The sequence below is a fragment of the Symphalangus syndactylus genome, chromosome 22 (genome assembly GCF_028878055.3).
Source record: "Symphalangus syndactylus isolate Jambi chromosome 22, NHGRI_mSymSyn1-v2.1_pri, whole genome shotgun sequence".
Classification (NCBI taxonomy): Eukaryota; Metazoa; Chordata; class Mammalia; order Primates; family Hylobatidae; genus Symphalangus; species Symphalangus syndactylus.
In genome coordinates this window covers 28,274,092-28,294,662 of record NC_072444.2, presented here as the reverse complement: position 1 = coordinate 28,294,662, position 20,571 = coordinate 28,274,092, and the positions used below count along the sequence as shown (strand labels likewise).

The 20,571-nt window shown below is 41.5% G+C and overlaps 1 protein-coding gene across 12 annotated transcripts in view; it reads right to left on the bottom strand.

Annotated features, from left to right (window-relative positions):
• RERE (arginine-glutamic acid dipeptide repeats) overlaps positions 1-20,571 on the bottom strand; it is a 467,189-nt gene that overhangs the window by 233,130 nt on the left and 213,488 nt on the right. The gene's annotated exons all lie outside the window — the stretch shown is intronic.

Sequence of the window (20,571 nt, the reverse complement as noted above, 5' to 3'; positions counted from 1 at the left end):
CTATATAAACTGTGCAACTGGGTAACAAAACAGCAGATGACAGACAACACTACCATATAAAATTATTCTAGCTAATAAATGAAAATGAAGTCATATAATTAAAATCTTACAATTTTGAAAATCTCAAGGAATTAATGGATACAGGCTAACAAAAATCAGACATTATATACTTCCTGATAAAAATATCCTACACCACCTGTAATCCTGCCCAAATAGAACAGACCTGAGTCTCATCAAACCTCTGGATCCAGCTACTAATACGCAAGAAATGCAGGGGTCAGAGGCACATCTTTAACTGTACTACACAATCAATAAAAGTCAGATTGCAGTAGATTATCTAGGTCAAATGACTTGGAATCAACAACAAACAAAATTTAGGAAAATAATGCAGCAAGAGATCTATAGATTATTTTATAATAGATTCAGAAGACATATCATATGCATAACTATAGTGTACAGACATCTACACCTGGGTGACAAAACTATAATGCAATATAATTACTGTATATCAAGATAGTGATGAATTCCTTAGGGAAAGAAGGAACTGTCATTGCAGAGGACCTCGAAGACTGCTGGCCACGTCCTGTTTCTTGACCTGGGAGGTAGTTACACATTATAATTCATTAAGCTATACATATGTTTTGTGTGGTTGTATGTATCTGTGTTTTATTCTACAATCAAAAGGTTTTTAAAAAGAAAACACTAATAACATACCTCACCTGTATTCTGCTTAGAAAAAAATGCATCAACTAAAGCTATGGCAGCTACAGAAAGAAACTCAGGAGAAGGGAAGCGAATCTAAAGGACAAGTCCCAGCAGGATAAAGGTGAACTTCCTGACTCAGACAGACTTCAGCTGGAGACCAGATGCCACAGATGCACTATATGAGCAGATAAAAGATGGATTTTTACCAATGCTCACAAACTTCAACATTCCATAATTATGTGGTTTCTAGCTGAAAGACAAAATAGCATCCAAACCAAAAGAACTAAATTAGAAAATGTATGTAAGAAAATAGAAACACAATATGAGAAAGCAGCTGGAATTGTCACAGGATCCTACAAAAGGAAGAATAGCTGCTTAACACATAATAGATAATCCCTTCACAGTCTGGAGTGATCAGAATGACATCCTTGGATTAAGAATGCAGCCCAGGAAACTAAAATTTAAGAATAATTCGGAAATATAAAAAGCAAAAAACATTTATGAGAGAACTTGTATTAACTCATACTCATAATAAATGCCACAGACATAAAGCTTCTGATAGAACAAGCCCCTTCCCAGCCTCTCGCTCTGAAAAGCCTTAAAGGGGTCCTCATTACCCTCCTCTCTCACACATCAAACAGCAAGTCAAAAACCAGGAAATCCTAGACATCCTGTCTTCAATTGTCCTCTATAGAAAACTACATAGGAAAAGTTTAAGCACAGGCTTTAAAATTATGGAGACTTGGGTTCGAAATCTGGCTCTCATACTATGTGACATTAGGAAAATTACTGAACATCTCTGAGCCTCTATTCCCAATCTGCAAAACCAGAATCATTTCCGTCTACCCTTACAAGGGAACACTACAAGGAGTTCTTCCAGCCCCAGTGCATCTAGTAACTACCTCAAATTATTCCACTGGATTCTAACTGTTCCCCATCTACGATACAAATCACTGACAGCAAAGACACATTTTTGTTGCAAAGCAGATAAACACTATTTGTTAACTTCACATCCCTCCCCTCCACCACTAACTCTAATAGCATTCTGGGTCAGACCCCTCATATGGTTCATGTGAATTGTCTCAGTAGCTTCCCAATTTGTTCTATCTCTAATCTTTCTTAAAGAGTAATTCTGATCACGTACTCATTTGCTAAAATGCCATCTTGGCTCCCCAGTGACCAAGAAATAAAATCTAGCTTCTCAGCTTTCAGAGCTCAGCACACCCTTCCAGTTCTATCCCCCACCACTCTCTTTACCAAACCAAGCTAGACTCCAACATTCAACAAAAATATTCTGCCTCTATTCTTTGTCTAAAAAGTTTTTCTATTCTCTAGTCAAATTCTTTCCAACCTTGTGAGTCCCACCTTAAAACTCCTGCTTTGACTAAGTCCTTCCCCGAGAAACCACTCTCACATTTCCCCAAGCTCTGTTCTCTGCAGGGTATGCTGGGACCCTGAAAGGCATGTTTCATTAGTGTTACTCACTTTGAACCACTCTGTGTGCAGAAGCCGTATCTTATTCATATTCTCACATTCAACAAACACACATTAACTTCCCACTATGTGCCATGTACTATTAAAGCCTGAAGCCACAGCAGTAAACAAAACAAGCAGATGTCTCTCCCCTCATGGAGCTGGCCATTCTTGATGGGGAGACTAATTCATTTATTTTTCCTCCTACACAATGGACTGTTCTTTATACAGTATTTATGTAATAAATGCTGGCTGAATTTAATAAAAACATTTCAAAAGACCAATTAACACAATGGGGAAATTTAAAGTATATCATTGAATACTCTCATTTATACTTTAATCTGCAAATTTCACATATTCTAGCAGGGCTTCTCTTTTTCAGAAACATGTCTGACTTTTTAAATTCATCAAAAGTCCCTCAAAGTGCCTGGGCTGGAGAAGTCCCAAACCCCACATCGAAGGGTCGTCGCCTCGTCCAGTCTCTCTGGGTGGCCATGCTTGGTTTTATGTAACTCTGGCCTAGGGCCTCCCAGTGATTCTATGAGGAGTGACCCCCTGACCCAAAAGGCAGCCAAATCTTGAGCAGACAAAAACACATACATTACAGGATAAAAAGATAAGCTGGCCCAAATTCTGTCAGTAACTTGAAATAATGGCAACTAAGTAATATCAGTAAAGAAGAAATAAAGATGCAAGATGCCAAACAACATCTTTATGAAATACTTTTGATCATGAACTCATCTGCTAAATCATCCCTCAAGTAGAAACAGGAGCCCAGAGCTTCTCTCACAGAACCTCCCTTTGGACATCTTCCATAGTGATCCCCCAAAATGTACCACCTTAAAACATGGCTTAAGAAACTATTGACCGAGGCCAGGCACAGTGGCTCATACCTGTAATCCCAGCACTTTGGGAGGCCAAGGCAGGCAGATCACTTGAGGTCAAGAGTTCAAGACCAGCCTGGCCAACATGGTTAAACCCCATCTCTACTAAAAATACAAAAATTAGCTGGGTATGGTGGCAGGCACCTGTAATCCCAGCTACTTGGGAGGATGAGGCAGGAGAATCACTTGAACTGGGGAGGTGGAGGTTGCAGTGAGATGGTGCCACTACACTCCAGCCTGGGCAACTGAGCACGACTCTGTCTCAAAAAACAAACAAACAAACAAAAACTACTGACAAGGCCAGGCGTGGTGGCTCACACCTGTAATCCCAGAACTTTGGAAGGCTGAGATGGGCAGATCACCTGAGGTCAGGAGTTCTAGACCAGCCTGGCCAACATGGTGAAACCTGGTCTCTACTAAAAATACAAAAGTTATTCAGGTATGGTGGTGCATGCCTGTAATCCCAGCTACTTGGGAGGCTGAGGCAGGAGAATCAGTTGAATCTGGGAGGTGGAGGTTGCAGTGAGTCAAGATCACGTCACTGCACTCCAGCATGGGCAACAGAGTGAGACCCTGCCTCAAAAGCAAACAAACAAACACTACTGACCAAATAATAGATAAGAACCAAATAATCAGCCTGTTAAATTCCAAGTATTTACTCCCATTTTTATTTATTTTTTATGCATTCATTTGGCGCCCTATTTATTGAATATCTAACTAAGTGCTAGGTCCTGTGATAGTCACAGAATAAGACAGATTAGGTCTTGCTCTCAAATTTATTTTATTGGAGAAAGGCAAACAAAAGTAGGGCCCCCAGTCCCTCCCACTTTCTTTTTCTTTGTGCTGAGAAACACAGGGTGCCTTCACAGTTCTAGGACCTGGACAGCTGCAAGTTTTGCCTTAAAGGCTTGAGCCCAAGCTGAGGGCTTAGCCATTCCCAGGCGCTGCTGAAATACTGCAAGATCAAATGTGGCAAAACTCACAGAAACTGGTTCCGATCCTGAATCGAATTCCTCAAACCCTCATATAAACTCTATAACCTCACCCCCTCCTCATGGACACACCTAGGCAGAACTTCTCTTGTCTCAATGTCTATCGCAAGTGTGGTACAGCCCTCTGTGTGTAAGTTCCCCTAATAAATGCTTTTTTGGCCCTGCTGTTTAGCGCTTCTTTCTTTGGAATCCTAATCCGCACCATCTCAGGACTAAGTCAGTCCCTTGCAGGAACACTCCTACCGCCGTTGCTCTTGGGGTAAATCCGTCTGCGAGTGGGCCAGACAGAACAAGTAAACAAATAAACCAACAAGGTAATTTCAGATGATAATCAGTGCCATAAAAACAATAAAGATATTAAAACTGAGCAGTATCTTAGAAAATGACTAAGAAGGAAAAGGGGTGGAGCCCGAATAAAATGGTAAGAAAAACCTCCCAGAATAGGTGCCATTCGAACACCTGACAAAAAAGAGTCAACCACTCAGGGATACAGAACAAAGCCATCAAATCAAAGAGTCCACAATCCACACTGGACCACAGAGAATGTCGGAAATGTTTAAAACTGTTTTCTCCCTCAAGAGGCTTAAATTCCATTTGGGGAGGTAAATTAACTCAGGAAACAAATTTTATAAAACTGTAGAGACGTAAGCTGAAGGCCAAAGATGCCCTCGGGACAAATGGAAATGCCGTGCAGCCCACCGGTCATGTTCCCTCAAAGGCCAAGCTAGTGCCTCTGCTATTCTCATTCTGGTATATATGCTGCTGGAAATAGTATACGAACTATGCCTTTAAGCTTCCCAAATTGGAACCTGAAATTTTAAAACTCTTAATTAGTCCACACTTAAGAAATATGAAGGCTTCCAGGCACACTGTCTATTTGCTGTTCTGGAAAATCTAGTCCTTGAATTGCATTTCCTTCACTTACCTGTGAGGGTCCTTGACTTCTTCCCACTCTCGCAGCCTTCTCGGCCACGCTGATTCACAGCTGCCGCCTCCCTCCAAAAGACCACATGCCTGCTCTCACCCAGAATCCTCTAGCAGTTTCTTTTTCTAAAAACAGCTGAAGAACTGCTGAGTAGGAAGAGTCTGCAAACTATCCTGACTGCACTGTATTATTCCATCAGTATGTGGAGCAACTGAAAAGTTACTTGGCTATATCAGACGTTAAGAACTGAGCACGAGCTTCCCAAATGTTTGTTCACTATAAAGAGGAAAGCCAGCAGACCTCTTCCAACTGAGACTCTGAAGAGAAGCCTGCAAGAGATTTCTGTGGTGCTGACATCAGATCTACTACATCATGTCCCAGCCTCCACGGGGCAAGAAGAAAGTAAAGATCAAACCACCTGAGCTGCCAGATAAGGAACGCCTTTCTCTATAAATAACTTAGTGATGTGAAGAGGCTTTTCTGGGATAAAACAAGTAGAAAAGTTATATATTGTACAAAAAGGATGGTCGAGAGAAAGATGGTGTAAAAGCAAGAAAAATCTTGAGCCTCCCAGAAGCCACTGGCTGTTTTTGACCATCCACTGACAGTGAATGGCAAATGGCCATGAGCACTCTTTTTGCTTTAAAAAAAAAAAAAAAAAAAAAAAAGCCAATTTATGCCATTAGATGAAAATCCAAGTGCCATCACCTATTTTCAATGCAAAATGCAAACTGTCTATATAGCCACCTAATGAACCCTGCCCCAACATGTTCCCACAATCCAAAGCCAGAGAGTGACTAGAAATTATCCATAGGACGACAACTCCAGGAAGCAGTTGTCTTCCTGGCTAAACCAAGAAGACTTAGGGGTACTAGTTTCTACACCTAGAATCCACTTTCCTCTCCCTTTCATACCTGTCTAAGCCAACTCCAAATTCACTCCAAATTCTCCTCCTTAGCATTACCAACTGACAGGTTCCATCACGCATGCTTCCTTTGCAGTTCACACTTACTATGCCAAATGCACTGCTTTCTTGTGAAACACATCTAACGTATGTCCTGCCCTTCCCACAGAAATCTGCACATGCTGAGGGTAAGAACTCAGATCCTGTCTTAAAGATGCTGCTACCATTCATTTAATCCCTTCCTCTAAAGGTGCCTACTATAAAATGATACGTAAGGTGAGGGTTTAATAAACTTTGGCTTAACACACTGAAAGGAAACAAAGATTTTTATAGTAGGAAGAAACACTGTAATGCTAATGTGAAGTAGTACATTCACAGCAAAGACATTTTATAGTACTTCCCTCCTCAATGAAAAGGAACAAAGAAATACAACTGAAAACACAAACAATTCAACTAAATCACAGGCCATTTCACATTTAGCAACTTGTCTTTAAAACCCTCCCTACTACTTCCACCCTAAATGCATTTACATGCAAGACATAATAGGCTCCTGCCCTTCCAAACCAGTAAAAGGTACTTTTTTTTTTTTTTTTTTTTTTTTTTTTTTTTTTAAAGACACGGTCTCTGTCTATCACCCAGGCTGGAGTGCAGTGCTGTAATCTTGGCTCACTGCAGTCTTGACCTCCCCAAACTCAAGCAATCCTCCTACCTCTTCCTCCCAAGTATCTGGGACTATAGGTGCATACCACAATGCCCGGCTAATTTTTGTACTTTTTTGTAGAGACTGGGTTTCACTACGTTGCCCAGGCTTATCTTAAACTCCTGGGCTCTAGTGATCCACCTGCTTTGGCCTCCCAAAGTGCTGGGATTACACGCATGAGCTGCTGCACCCAGCCTAAAAAAAAATCTTTTAAAAGCCATTGTTGGCTGGCACAGTGGTTCACGCCAGTAATTCCAGCACTTTGGGAGTCCTAAGTGAGAGGAATGCTTGAGGCCAGGAATTCAAGACCAGCCTGGGAAACACAGTGAGAGATCCCATCTCAAAAGAAAAAAGTCATCTTTGCACAGAGTTCTACTTTTACACCCTATCCTAGGAGAATCAAACTTAATCATATTTGCGTGCAGATAATCCATGTTTGTTTAAGAAAATGAACGGAAATTCAATTCATAAATTTAGTTCTAAATCATTAAAATACAAATACATGTAAAACATGTTGAAACTGTTCTTTCCTACAATCACTACGTAATCTCTTTTATCGTTCTACTCTGTTTTGGTATTCTTCACATGTTTTTCCATCTGAGATATGCAATAGTTCTAATCCCAAGAAATGGCTACAACCTTGAGGTCATTACTACTCAGGAACTGGGCTGTTTGTGGATCTCACTCTGTGCTGAATGGTGCTGACTGGTTTCAGACATGTCCAACTGTGGCAGAGTGCTTGTTCCCCATTCAACTTCCATTCTCCCCATTTTCCATAATAACAGAGCACCTACGTTACTGGAGCACAGTAAACCAAAGTTGTTAGGCAGGGCTACTGGAAAAGCTCTGGAATGGGCCTAAAATAGCTTTTGCTGTGTGCACCTCTAATATGGTTCAGCTGTGTCCCCACCCAAATCTCATCTTGAATTGTAGCTCCCATAATTCCCATGTGTTGTGGGAAAGAGCCAGTTGGAGGTGACTGAATCATGGGGGTGGGTCTTTCCTGTGCTGTTCTTGTGATAGTGAATAAGTCTCATGAGATCTGATAGTTTTATAAAGGGGAGTTCCCCTGCACACGTTCTCCTGCCTGCCGCCATGTAAAACATGACTTTGCTCCTTATTTGCCTCCTTATTTGCCATGATTGTGAGGCCTCCCCAGCCATGTGGAACTGTGAGCCAGTTAAACCTCTTTCCTTTATAAATGACCCAGTCTCAGGTATCGCTTTATTAGCAGCATGAGAACAGACTAATACACCCTCCTTCGGCTGCCTGGCTAGGGTTGAGGACCAGTGTCCCCCAATCCACTGCACAGCAGTGATTTTTACAATGTTAAACGGCTAGAAAAGTTTCTAAACAGATACTTTCAGCTACTCTATTCATCTCCTGGTGGACTGGTAGCAAACAGTCCTATTGGTGAGCCACCATTTGAATAGCACTGGTCTAGAGCATGGACTTTAGGGGCTGTAGCTCCAGCCACCATCTGGGACCACGGCGAGATCTTGAGAAGAAAACCATGCACCGGGGCAGACAGGAGGGGACTAGATACCTGAGGTTTGGGTCACTCTACCAACTCTGGGCAGCACACCCTGAAAACACATCATTTTATATGAGAACACAGATGTTTATCTTAAACAACTATGATCTGGGGTTATATAATAAACAGCCAATCCTAACAACAACTGACGCTCCTACATTTGTAGACCACTACAAAAATGTCACAGCACTACATTACCGCTTTTTATTCTCACATAAGAATAACCCTATGAAGCATGTAGCATGGGTATTATTTTGATTTGACAGCTATGGAAACTAATGTCCTAAAAGGTTAAACAGCTTGTCTAAAGTAACACAGCCAGCAAGTATAGACCCGCAAACAAAAGTCAGCTAGGTACCCTTTCCAAAACAACTCACCTCTCCGTGAAGTGAAATCACCTCATCACGATTATACATAAAATACGCTGTAAATGATCAGAGGTGTGTACTTACAACAAACTACATAAAATGTGTATGCCACTGGGTAGAAAGATACAACAAAAATGTCACAGTCAACTAGTTAATATAAAATCAGATTTAATGGCTACAGTGAGAATGTACTGCATTTTACAGTGGTAACAAAGCATCTGTGAAAGTAGATAGAGTCGCAGAAACCATAGACAATTTTTATAATAATTTAGCCAGCAATACAGCAAGTGAACTATGAGCAAATACTACATATATAGTCTCAACATTTGAGCCTCTACATATAACATATAGTCTCAACTAATACTAGATCTAAATACAATCTATTAATAAATAATAATGTTTAAGACAGTTTGAATAATGTCATGGTTAATAGTAACATACTATCCTTTGGCATAAATAAGACTTTTGAGAATCACTGGCAATCAGATGCATTCTGAACCATTCTTTTGGTGGTAAAGAAGGTTGGCAGAGAGCCATCCCCACTCACTTCCAGGAGGCCCTGATGAGCCAAAGCATATTATTAAAAAGCTGCAGGGGCCAGGCACAGTGGCTCACACCTGTAATCCCAGTGCCTTAGGAGGCCAAGGCAGGAGGATCATTTGAGGCCAGGAGTCTGATACCAGCCTGGGCAACACAGTGAGACTTCATCTCTACAAAACATTACAAAATTAGCCAGGTGTGGTGGCATGTGCTTGTGGTCCCAGCTACTCAAAAGGCTGAGGCAGGAGGATTGCTTGAGCCCAGGAGCTTAAGGCTGCTGTGCTCTATGATCACACCATTCATTCCAGCCTAGGTTACAGAGCAAGACCGTGTCAAAAAAAAAAAAAAAAGCTGCTGGTTTGGATCTACCATGTCATCTGTGACTGTGGACTAATTTTTCTTTGGGTAAATTTTCTTTGCCTATGTGGGTATCAACCATTTTATTTCATCTGAAAAAAAACGCTAAAGCATTTGTCCATATCCATACTTAACTGTTAAATATTAAACAGAAAAGTTATATTTATCATTAAATGCCAATAAAAGCTCTTCTGTTGTCCTGAATATTTTGTTACAACATTAAAAAAAGTACACACACACAAGAAAAATTTGGACAAACTTTAATGTATTTTATTATGTACATATTTTCCTATCATATTTTCCCTTCAGAAACAAACTGCCAAAGAAAAAAGATGAAAAAGCATGTTTAAGCAATATTTAATTGCTCCTAGCATTTAAACAAGCTATAAAAATCCTTAAAGATCATTATGAAAATGAGTTCTTACAACACCTATCCACTAGTACACTATACAAAAAACAATTAATGGAAGGAGGAGTGGTTAGAGGGATGTATTGGTATAGATATAGATATATTAAAAAAAAGGATGCATCAACTCAAATAATATAGGAAAGAAGAAATGCAATTCCCACTAACTCTGCAAATGACCCTCAAACCTTACACAGGCACAAGGCTACAATGAAGAAAGCAAGCAAGCTTTGGAGTGACTCCTTCAGGGCACTAATCCCCAAAAGTTTATTCCAGAGCTCAGGCCTCAGCGAACTACAGGCCCACAGGCCAGGTCCAGACACCACCTGGACTCTACTGATCCACTAGAAATACAATGATCCAGTAAAATAAAGTTTCACTGAAACACAGCCACACAGTCATGCTCATTTGTTTACAAATTGTCTATGGCTAAGTTGAGCAGTTGCCATAGAGAAAATAAAACTGTAAAAACTATCTGGCCCCTAACAGGAAAAGCTTGCTGTCCCTGAGTACAAAAATAATCTGTCAATAGTAAGAATGTTCGGAATCAGCTGGCTGAGCAGCAGCAAAAAACAGGATGGCTCTCCTCCAGAAACTGGTAGGAGCAAGCTTTCTGCCTCATAAACACTTTGCTGTGTATACACATGTAGTCTTAATTCATGAGACATAAGATTTGTCTTTTAAAAAGTTGACCCAAATACAAAACATCTCCAATTGGTTTCTCAGACACAAGTCAGAATATGACATTAAAATCTAGTGAATTGCACTGATATGTTCTCTTACAGACAAACCCAGTTTGTAGGAAAGTAAATTTCTTTCTCTCTCTCTTTTTTTTAATTTAACTAAGACAGGGTCTTGCTCTGTTACCCAGGCTGGGGTGTAGTAGTACAATCATAGCTCACTATAACCTGGACCTCCTATGCTCAAGCAATTCTCTTGTCTATGGCCTCCCAAGTAGTTGGGACTATAGCCACAAGCTACCATGCCTGGCTCTTTTTTTTTTTTTTTTTTTTCTGGTAGAGACAAGGTCTTGCTAAGTTGCCAGGGCTGGTCTCAAACTCCTGGCCTCGAGTGATCCTCCCATCTCCAGCTCCCCAAAGTGCTGGGATTATAGGTATGAGCTACCACACCCGGCCAGAAAACAATTTTCTCTAATGAATTAACTGAAAAGATTTACCACACAGTGTGTTTATCTTTGGAAACAGCGCTGACACAAGGTATACTTGGTGGTGCTCAAGTACAAACCCCCCTGATCTGCAAGAAATTTCACCTTTAATAATCTTTAAGAAAGGTCAAAAGCATTAACATGGTATTGCCCAGGGCATGAGCCAATAAAAGGAAAAGTTAACTGGATTATCTCTCTCATATGTAGTTAAAACAGCAAATGCTTAATCATTTAATTTGTACTGATGCTAATTTTTTTTTTTTTTTTTTTTTTTTTTTTTTTTTTTTTTTTTTTGAGACAGGGACTTCCTTTGTCTCCCAGGCCAGACTGCAGTGGCGTCATCATGGCTCACTGCAGCCTCAACCTCCCAGGTTCAACTGATCCTCTGGCCTCAGCCTCCTAAGCAGCTGGGACTAGAGGTGTGCGCCACCATGTCCAGCTAATTTTTATATTATTTATAGTGACGGGGTTTTGCCATGTTGCCCAGGCTGGTCTCGAACTCCTGAACTCAAGTGATCCACCCGCTGCCTCAGCCTCCCAAAGTGCCAGGATTACAGGTGTGAGCCACTGTGCCCAGCCCCTGATGCTAATTTTTAAATGGACATTTGAATTCTCAAAGAAATCCGTGTCGCCTCTTGTTAAACCAGGTCACTGAAATGATAACCCATACAATAAGCCAATGAGAAGGAAAAAATATATGGGATTGGAAAACAGAATGAAAATCAACATTAAAATTCCATAATTAAAACATGTAGATAGAAAAGAATTTATCTGACAATGTGCTAAGAACCCCCTGTCCTGTGTTTGCTGTCATGGGGAGGGAATAATGTCTGCAGCACAGGCTTTCACAGTCCGATTCACAGCCCTGTTATATATGAATGTGCATACTCAAGACAAGATCTGATCTGGACAATAGTCAGGTCTCTAAAAGCAAGGGAGTTCAATTTATTTTTTAAATAAACATTTCACTGGATTTTTTTTTTTTTAATGATCAATCCTGTTGACAGTTTTCCAGTCCATCTTCTAGAAGAACTCACTACTCAACCAACTGCCAGGTATTCAGCTGTGACTGTGAGGGTGGATAACTGTATTTCCTTAAGAAACAGCAGGAAGGTATTTCATCCAAGCAGAAAATAAGACCAACAGCTGTCCCGGTCTCAGTGGTTCTGCATTTCTTCCTAAAAGAGAAATATGTCTCTAAACATCTCTTTCCCGCCTCACGGGGTTGGGGGAAGCAATATGCTCAGAAAAATTCTAACTACTCCAGGCAGCTTAATAAAACAAGCTGAAAACCCTAGACGTGTTCTCCACATTACTGCGACAGAATGCAAGTGTGTATTCAAAAGATTTCCTTGCTGGAATTATAAAGTGCACAGCAAGCCAGCCTGCTGTACTGCCACCTCACTCTTGCTCCGAGACTCCCTCCCATGGACTAAGCAGGAACGAACATACGAGCCGTGAAAACAGGAAACAAACAACTAGGAACACACTGGACAGAAGAGAAAACAGTTAACCACCTATGAGAAGATGGCGCTGACTCCAGCAGGTAACAGGTGGGATGTGAAGGGCATTCCCAGCCCCCCAGCAGAAGCAACGTCACGGAGCTGGGTGCTGGGTGGGTTGCACCGTTCTGAGGCAGCATGGTTCTCTCCAATGACTCTCACACAGGAACCAGACCTGACTCTGTTTCTCCCAGGACAGTCCTCCCTCACTCCACAGCCTCTCGTGGCAGCTGGACACCGACCAGGGCTAGATTCCACACACAGAAACCACATCCAATGCTCTGTTACTAGAAGTCGACCATCTGGATTTCAAAGACCTCTGTCTCTTTCTGCCCTTTGTTAATCAGTCTCCCTTCCCACTCAACCCTCTCCCCTCCATACCAGAGAAAAGGATTTTTTAATCTGATGAGTTTTTCAGGGAAGCAGAAATGTGAGATTACACTGTTCTTTAGCCTCACCTCATGGTTTTGCTACAGAGATCAACATCTTCTAACACAACTTTGCCCATACTCTTCCTGAGGCTGAACCAAAAAATCTTTCATGAACAGTACTGTCTCCACCAGCAGAATGTAAATATACCACAGCACTGACTTCAAAACATTTAAGTAGAGAATCTTACCTCTCCTCAGACAGAAGGCAGAAGGCTGCAAACATCCCCCAGCAGATTGCAATTGTGCTGTTCCAACTGACAAGCCCAGTAAGCACTGCCCATGACAGGACCTCCTACAGAACTTCTCCCAGCCTGGCGGACAGCAGGGCAGGGGTTACCCTTGGAAGCTCGCCTTCTCTTTGCTCCCTAGCCATCACACTACACTGGGATGAGACACGACAAGCACCCAAATGACACAGTGACCATTTCTTTTGGTCACTGAGGCTCACGAGATGGGCTCTTTTTCTTTTTCAATCGAGGAGCTGAAATCCTACCAGCCACCTAACAACTAACAACCCCAACCCTGTCCACAGTTAAAATCGACGAAAAAAGCAAGCCCAACTTCTTGTATAACTTCCTTCATACGGGAAAAACATCAAGTTCAACGTGTGTTAATCAAGTGTCAGGTCAATGTACCATGCAAATATATTTGATGTTTGCTAAGGCCAATACTAAACTGTTAAACACAGAGAATATGGGAAAAACAAGGTTAAAAAAAGTGTATAGATGCCCAATCCTCTTTTAATAATTCCAAAAAAACACAAAGCTACTTAGGGAAAAATAAATCACAAATCTATTCAGGTGCACTGTAAAACGGAAGAGAATTATCCAAAAGGATTCACCGGCTACTGACTAATTTTAATATGAAATGCCTCACAAATCTCCCTGTGCCACCGACAAATCACCAGCTGAGGCAAATCCCAGATAATGAAACACTGTTAAGAAGGGCTCTTTTTAATAATTTAGCCCATCAAGGAGTGAGTATTGATTCTTATTTTCAGCAGAAGGAGACAGTGTTATCTCGAGCCTTACAGCTCAGTGACAACATCAGAGAATTTAATCACAGAGCCTTTTCTGCCATGCAATCCTTAAACTGTCACCTAGGATTCTGGGCCATTCCTCATCCATTTGTAGAGAAACTCCTGGTCTCACAGATGTGTCTGCCTACTTAAACCACAGTAACAATATTATATGGTTGGCTGTGTCCCACCCAAATCTGACTTTGAACTGTAATAATCCCCACGTGCCAAGGACGGGGGCTGGGTGGAGATAAATGGATCACGGGGGCGGTTTCCCTCATACTGTTCTCATGGTAGAGAATACGTCTCACAAGATCTGATGGTTTCATAAATAGGAGTTTCCCTGCACAAACTCTCTTGTCTGCCACCATTTAAGATGTGCCTTTGCTTCTCCTTTGCCTTCCACCATGATTGTGAGGCCTCCCCAGCCACATGGAACTGTGAGTCCATTAAACCTCTTTCCTTTATAAATCACCCAGTTTCCGTATGTCTTAATTAGCGGCCTGAGAACAGACTAATACACCACAGCAGCACTTCAAGTCCTACAGATTAAACACATCTGTCTGTCAATTACTGTTTGCCAGCTGTTTTTCTTTAAGAATGTTTTAACAATTCATCAGATATCTTTGTGCATTTCCAACTTGTTTGTTAACAAATCTGCTCAGTATCTTAAGAGCAGATTGATAATCATAATAATAGCTGTGCCAATTCTCTGGACATCTGTGGATATTTGTAATATATCCAAGACAATGCTAGTAACAAAAGAAAAAGCCAGGGGGAAGTGATAGTGAAATCAGTCGTTATTTCCTTATCCTGACATAGGAAGATCAGAAAGTCCCCCACCTTCCAGAGAAAATTAACCAAATACTAAAGTTAGCAGTAATATTAATTCAAGAGTGTCCCTGCATCTTTAAATACTAAAAAAGTACTCAAAACACAGGAAAAATTACACTGAAAACAAGCCAATACTTTTTTTTTTTTTTTTTTTTTTTTTGAGACAGAGTCTTGCTGTGTCGCCCAGGCTAGAGTGCAGTGGTGCGATCTCGGCTCACTGCAAGCTCTGCCTCCAGGGTTCACGCCATTCTCCTGCCTCAGCCTCCGGAGTAGCTGGGACTACAGGCGCCCGCCACCATGCTCGGCTAATTTTTTGTATTTTTAGTAGAGACGGGGTTTCACCGTGTTAGCCAGGATGGTCTTGATCTCCTGACCTCGTGATCTGCCTGCCTCGGTCTCCCAAACTTTTTTTTTTATTTTTGAGACAGAGTCTTGCTGTGTCAGCCAGGTTGGAGTGCAGCAGTATGATCTCGGCTCACTGCAACCTCCACCTTCTGGGTTCAAGCAGTTCTCCTGCCTCAGCCTCCCAAGTTGCTGGGATTACAAGCGTGCACCACCACACCCGGCTGTTTTGTATTTTTAGTAGAGACGGGGTTTCACCATGTGGGCCAGGCTGGTTTCGAACTCCTGACCTCAAGTGACCCGCCTGCCTCGGCCTCCCAAAGTGCTGGGATTACAGGCATGAGCCACCATGCCTGGCCAAGCCAATACTTTTTAATTCAAGTACAAATCAAACTACATCACTGACAGAATGTTCCCCAATCCAGTTACAGTACCCTACTATCCATTATCACTGTTGCTGTGAAGTAGTACCCCCTTCCAGGGAGTGGAGGGTACAGACCACGTGACAGTGGGTGTCACTGTGGTGACAAACTGTTTGAGAGTGGGAGGTGGGAGCAATCATTTATGCTGGTAATTTGCCTTAAGATGTTATTCCCAAACATCCTTCCATGATCCTTTGGATTAAGATACCTTAATCTCAACTGCCTTCATGTCCAAGGTCACCACACACACACACACACACACACACACACACACACACACACAATCTTCTATTAGAGAGGACCGAAGGCATTTGACATCTGCCTTTTTAGGTCCTTCTGCCTTTCCATCCAAACTATCCATCGTTACAAGGCCCTGTGGCAGTGCAGCAACGCTCTCCATTCTAATCAGGCATCAAGGAGAAACTTAACTGTCTGTAGGCTGCAACCAAGGGTAGCAGCCTCACAACAAAAGCGCACCCCTCATGTGGCAATCATTTATCTGTTGTAAAAGCACAGTACGCTTCTCTCTAATAAAAATTCAAAAGGACAAAAATCAGCATTACATAACGGCCAGACATAAAGAAATGAAAAGCAGCCTGGGTGCAGTGGCTCACGCCTGTAATCCCAGCACTTTGGGAGGCCGAGGTGGGTGGATCACAAGATCAAGAGATCGAGACCATCCTGGCCAACATGGTGAAACCCCGTCTCTACTAAAAATACAAAAAAATCAGCCAGTTGTGGTGGCGGGCGCCTGTAGTCCCAGCTACTCGGGAGGCTGGGGCAGGAGAATCACTTGAACCTGGGAGGTGGAGGCTGCAGTGAGCTGAGATTGCGCCACTGCACTCCAGCCTGGTGACAAGAGTGAGACTCCATCTCAAAAAAAAAAAAAATTGAAAAGCAAAACATAACAAAACAGCCTCATGCTATGTTCACTGGAAAATTTATATGCATGTATATGTCTTATAAGTTATAGAAGCCCATAACAATTCCAAAAGTTCAGGAAAAAAAAAGAAAAAAAAAAACTAAACTTGAGCTATATACTGATGTCTGCCCGCTAAAATTACTAAAACTATAGCCAGGAATATTCGTTTGGTTCCGTGTCCCTCTCCTTTACAAGGGAGGTAGAAAGCAAGGTGGAGAGACACCCAACAGTCACTTCCTTTTTAAAAAACAAAAACAAAAAACTTATACACAGCAGATTTTTCTGGCTAGTATTGGCCAATCTTTCTCTTGACGGTATTAAGTGCTATCCTTTGTGTTAACAGTCCCATGCATTTATTTGTTTAAAAGAAATCTTTCTTCATCTGATTAAAAAAAAAATCAATGCGACTTTTCTGTCTTGTAATTAAAACAAACTAGCAATACAATGGATAGGGGGCAACTTCTCAGAGCCAGACTGTTCCAGACACTGGGGACAAAAAGGTGAATGAAACACAGCCCCTTCTCTTAATCTAGCTAAGAGGACAGACACATACAGAGGCATGATGTGAGAATGATGCTGGCTGACAGCGCCTCTCAGGAAGAAGCGAGAGATGACTGGAAGTGGGAGGGGGAGACGAGATGCTCACTTTTATTTTTCATTTCAATGTATACCTTAACATTTTTAACATTCATTTTTGGAATTACACGTTTTACAACTTCATTAATAGAATTCAGAGGCACAAGATTTTGGCTCTAAGTTTACATATAACTAAGTAGTACTACCATAATTATCACAAGCTGGTAAATAAACAAGATGAACTCAATGTGCCAAGGGCACATTTATGCCAAACGATGGCAAAGTCACTTCATGGCAAGCTGTATTTACACTGATGGTTTCTGAGTGGCAATAACTGAAAGAAAAGCGACCGGAAAACTGAGTCATTACAAGGAATCCAGCCGTCTACACAAGCCAGGCACCATCCCAGCATCCAAGAGCATGGGCCATAAGGAAGCAGTAACAGTTACATCACAAGCGGCTACTTATTTCACAACAACATCATCGCCCAGTCTATTAAATTAATGTTGGTAGTCAGAACTTTATTGGTTTTGCAGTTTGGTTGGAAATTAATTTATAAACTGCCTTTTATAGCTGCATTAGGGATATAAGCACACAAATTACACCTAATTTGTATATTGGGGAAGGGAGGAAATTAAGTAATATAGAAGAACACAAAAACTATTTTTGAACTAAACATACTCAAGTTTCAAAAACATGAAAGACCCTGGAACTGCATCAGAAGTTCCAGATCCTCAACGTAAGCAACATAAGGAGGAGACCCTGTCTTTACAAAAAATTTTAAAATTAGCAGGACATGGTGGCCCGTGCCTATAGTCCCAGCTACTCAGGAGGTTGAGACAGAGAGGCCGAGGCTGCAGTGAGCCCTGAACATGCCACTGTACTCTAGGTGGGTGACAAAGCGAGACCCTGTCTCCAAAAAAAAAGAAAAGAAAAAAGAAAGAAGTTCTACATCCTGCAAAGCACAAGATGAGATCTGCTTTTACACTGGTTACTGGAGTTGGGGACAAGCCTTCATTTGCTAATGCTGGCCACCCATCAGAATCTCGAGAAGTGCTTCAAAGGAGTATGGATTCCTGGGTTTGACTCCAGAACAAATGAATCAGTATTCTCATCTTACATGTGAAGACAGTGGGACTCTGAAAGATTAAGTCACCTGATCGTACAACTAGTAAATGTGTAACCAACATGATTCAAACCGATACTATGATTTTAACAGTAAAAACGTGAGGTTTTTTAACTACCTCCATGATCTGGGGGAAGGGTATACTACAGTTCCCTGAACTACTCTTTCAACTTCTCTGTAAGTTTGAAATTATTTTCAAATAGAAAGTTAAAAACAAAAACCAAAACGAATAGATAACAGGCTGAGACGTGTTAAGAGGTAGAGATGGGATAGGAAACGGAAAAGGATGAGGCAGAGGCCTCTGAAAAGAGGGCAGAGGCAGAGCTCCATCTCCTCACAGAGGAGGTCGGGTGGTTTTCAGTTTTGTTTTGTTGTGGGGGAAGAGGAGGTACTAGGCAACAGCAAGCTGAGGAGTTCAAAGGAAGGAAGGAAGGAAGGAGGGAGGGAGGGAGGGAAGGTAGGTAGGTAGGTAGGTAGGTAGGTAGGTAGGTAGGAAGGAAGGAAGGAAGGAAGGAAGGAAGGGAGAAAGGAAGGGGGGGGGAGGAAGGGAAGGAAGGAAGTCCATATATCTGTAAGGTGGGCAATAAAGGAATGATCTTTCTGTATTTCTCTACATTACAAACTCAAACTAGCACTTACGAACTTGCCAAAAAAAAAACCTGTTTACGTTTATAGAGAAATGCATTCTGAAGTCCAAACAACTGACCACACAAGTTTCTAAACCCTTCCACTACTATAGAAAACACCTGCTTCTGTGCTAAACTGTAAGGCACAGTTTCTGCTTCAAGAAAATCTGCGATGCTTCGAATTGAGGTTTATCTTACCGAAGAAAAATCTCAAGAAAAGTGTTTGCTACCCATACAGCTGATAATTTTTTGTAATCCTAATGGATCAATGGGAAATTGTACCACGAAATCTCTTGTCAGTCAATATAACAATGTCTCTAAATAATTTCAGTAAAGTGAAATCTACAGTTATTCCCTTGAAAAACAGGACAAATCAACTCTTTCCCAACTTTTTTCTTTTTTTTCCCGCAAGATGGAGTCTCGCTCTGTCGCCCAGGTTAGAGTGCAATGGCATGATCTCACTGCAACCTCCACCTCCCGGGTTCAAGTGATTCTCCTGCCTCAGCCTCCCAAGTAGCTGGGACTACAGGCACATGCCACCATGCCCTGCTAATTTTTTGTATTTTTAGTAGAGATGGGGTTTCATCGTGTTATCCAGGATGGTCTCGATCTCCTGACCTCATGATCCACCTGTCTCAGCCTCCCAAAGTGCTGGGATTACAGGTGTGAGCCACCGAGCCCGGCCTTCCCAACTTACTTTAAGAGGTAACTAAAGGATGGGCACGGTGGCCTACCCCTGTAATCCCAGCGTGATTGGACTGGGAGGCTGAGGCGGGTGGATCACCTGAGGTCGGGAGTTCGAGACCACCCTGGCCAACATGGTGAAACCCCATCTTTACTAAAAATACAAAAATTAGCCAGGTGTGGTGGCGCATGACTGTAATCCCAGCTACTTGGGAAGCTGAGGCAGGAGAATCACCTGAATCCAGGAGGCAGGTGATCATGCCGAAATCATGCCATTGCACTCCAGCCTGGGCAACAGAGCAAGACCCTGTCTCCAAAAAAACAACAAAAAATAAACCTTAAAAAAAAGTGATAATACATTATCTACATTACTGGCAGCAGAAAACAAATTTAAGTGTTAAATACCAAACCTTTTTTTTTTTTTTTTTTTGAGACAGCATCTCACTTGTCACCCAGGCTGGAATACAGTGGCATGATTACAACGGACTGCAACCTCAGCCTCCTGGGCTCAAATGATCCTTCCACCTCAGCCCTAAAAGTAGCAGATAACTTTTGAATTTTTTGTAGAAACAAGGTCTTTCTTTGTTGCTCAGGCTGGTCTCAAACCCCTAGGTTCAAGCAATCCTCCAGTCTTGGCCACCCAAAGTGCTGAGATTACAGGCATGGGTTACCACGCCCAGCCAATACCAACGTTTTACATTACATAGGTGAAGCTAGGCTAGTATCCAACTATTTTCCACCAATTACCATGTAATACGGTTGAAATTACAGGACCTTTCAAACTTCCAGATACAGGTGACAAAGATTATATTTTTAATATAATTTCTATTTTCAAGATTTAAAAATTCTATTTACTTTTAACGTCTACCTAGCTCTCACTTCAAAAAATTCAAGACAGATTCTAAATTTTAAAAATTTCCTAATTTATGTTCTAGGAAATTTAAGTGAAAGGGAAGAAAGCTATAACTAAAATTTATTAATGGCTAGGAGTACTAATATACATATTTAAAAAAAAATTACCAAGGAATAAATATTTAGGATACTCCAGAGAAAAATTAAATCTGTAAGCAATCTCCTCATTTTATGAATGTTTTGGTTACTTCAGCTATTAAGTTTTAATCAAGCTAAAAAAATA